This window comes from Schistocerca piceifrons, unplaced genomic scaffold, assembly GCF_021461385.2.
Source record: "Schistocerca piceifrons isolate TAMUIC-IGC-003096 unplaced genomic scaffold, iqSchPice1.1 HiC_scaffold_943, whole genome shotgun sequence".
In the NCBI taxonomy this organism is placed as follows: domain Eukaryota; kingdom Metazoa; phylum Arthropoda; class Insecta; order Orthoptera; family Acrididae; genus Schistocerca; species Schistocerca piceifrons.
Genome location: NW_025729216.1, coordinates 885,001 through 887,500, shown reverse-complemented (window position 1 = coordinate 887,500; position 2,500 = coordinate 885,001). Strand labels below are relative to the sequence as shown.

General features: G+C 62.0%; 1 pseudogene; it reads right to left on the bottom strand.

Annotated features, from left to right (window-relative positions):
- Positions 1-2,500, bottom strand: part of LOC124772563 — a 7,816-nt pseudogene that overhangs the window by 2,676 nt on the left and 2,640 nt on the right.

Genomic DNA, 2,500 nt, shown 5'->3' with positions numbered 1-2,500 from the left:
ACGAAGTGCAAAGAGCCGCTGCTGCGGCTTCAGCGGCGCCCGCGTGATGATCGACAGCTGCTCCTCGATGTGGTGCCTCGGATGGAAGAGACACCGCCCAGAGGAGGAGAACTGCAGTCCCAGGTAGCGGAAGGTCTCACCCACTCCCAACGCCGGCATGGTGGTTTCGCCGGCCGTGAAGGTGACGCTCGCATCCACTTTCACTTTCTTCTCGCGGCCGGACGCCACGAGTGCGAGGGTGAGACACTTCCGCGGGTTAACACGCAGCCCCAGCTGGTCGAGGGCTGCTACTGCTGCGTTGATAAGGGACTGCAGGCCCCCCCTCGTGGAGGCGAAGAGCAGGATGTCATCCGCGAAGGCCGCCGCGTTCGTCTGGCGGCCCAACACCTTGACACCTACGTGTGAGGGCAGCTGATCTAGAACATAATCAACAGCGAAATTGAACAGGAGAGGGGACAGAGGATCTCCTTGCCGAACGCCTCTTGCTGGCCGCACGGCCGGGGACTCGTCGCCACCCCCCGCAATTACCGTCGTGCTGTCCGCATAGCAGCCCTCGACGTAGTCAATGAATTCGTCCGGCAGACCATGGGCTTTAAGCACAGGACGCAAAGCCGCATGGTCCAACGAATCGAACGCCTTGGACACATCGAGAGATGCCATGAACACAGAACGACAGCGGCGGACGGCGCCGACGAGTATCCGGTCGAGGAGGAAAGTGTTCTCCAGCATCCCATCCCTTGGGATGAAAGCCCGCTGACGTTCGTCCACAGCACACATCTGCATCAGGCGAGTCGCCAGAACCTTATGGAAGGTTCGGGCTAGCACCGAGCAGACGGTGATGGGCCGAAAGTCAGCGGGGGATGCTGGGGCGGCTGTCTTAGGCAGCAAAGAGGTCCTGGCTCGGAGGAGGGAAGGGGGGAGCTTGCGGGTAAGCAGGAAAAGGTTTAGGAGTTTGGTGGTGACCTCCGCTGGAAGGCGGCGCAGCTGCACCGGCGAGAGGCCGTCAGGGCCGGCAACGGAGCCTCTGGGCGGCAGGGCGGCCGCAACCTCTTCTGCAGTGATCGGCCTCCATAGGCGCTCGAAGTCAACAGACTCCGAGCGCGGGAGAAGCCGGTCGGGAATGGAGCCAGCGTTGGAAGGTGGCTCTGTCGTGAAGAGGCTGCGCCAGAAGTCCACCAGCCCCGGGATGGTCGACGGCGGCTGGAGCAGGGTGCCATCCAGGAGGCCACGCACGCAGCGCGCGCGATTCTTCCTGAAGGCATCCTGACATCTGGCATATTCCCACCGGCGGCGCTTCCGCTTGGAGAGCGGAGGGCCACCACCAGACCGCTGCTTGGATGGCGGGCGCAACGTCTTCCTCTTCCTTGCTCCTGCTTCCTCAGAGCCGACAGCACGGAGGGCCTCAGGCAGCCCAGCCGCGACCACTGCCAACGGCGTACCCGGCCCCAAACACGCAAGGTCGTCCAGGGCCGAGAAGCGCGCTGCCGACCGCGGCAGGCCGGCGAGGTGCCTCCATATAGCTTCGTCGACTATAGATGTTTGTGGCGGGCGCTCAAGCTCCGGCGGAGAGGGTGGCCCCTCCGGCAGCGACTCCGGGACGGGTGAATGGCGCAGACCATGCTGCGTCTTTTGTTCCCGCCTCAGCTCCTCTACGTATTCCCGCACCATCGTCCTGTGTGCCACCGTCCTCCTCCTGCACTTGATGGCATCCAGGGTACGGTGCGGAAACAGGGGTAGAAGCTCCTGGTTTGCAAAGAGGACTTTCGAGTCACTGGCACAGAGAAGCCTAGCCTCCGCCAGGGCGAGCTCCCGCATTTCTTCTTCCGCCCACCGAGCTCTCTTCCTATCGGTTGTAATTTCCGCATTTGCCGCTTCCGGATGGGCGCGGCGGCGGTGTTGTCCGAGCCCGATCTTGCTGCGGAAGGCATGGCTGCAAATGCTGCAGTGGAACCATGGCTCCACGGCCTGCTCTACTTCAGGGCGGGTTGGCAGGCTAGCAGTCGGGACTGTTGGGCCGGGTCCTTCAGCGGAAGGCCCGGTACCCGTGTTTTCTTCTCTTGTTGTCCCAACATTAAGGGTTTTGCGATGGAGGGCTGGTAACCCCCCAAAGCCCCAAGTGCGGACTTCCACTCTGCTTACCAGTCCTATCAAGGACTGGCGTATCGGCGGGCCCACGGGAAGGGGGGAAGCCGCAGGCAAGGAGAGGCTAAGAGGGCATGGCCCATGTATTGCGCTTCACTTGCCCAGTAACTATGCCTTAAGAGAGTCATAGTTACTCCCGCCGTTTACCCGCGCTTGCTTGAATTTCTTCACGTTGACATTCAGAGCACTGGGCAGAAATCACATTGCGTCAACACCCGCTAGGGCCATCGCAATGCTTTGTTTTAATTAGACAGTCGGATTCCCCCAGTCCGTGCCAGTTCTGAGTTGATCGTTGAATGGCGGCCGAAGAGAATCCGCGCACCCGCGCGCCCCCGGAGGAGCACGCTAAGGCGGACGC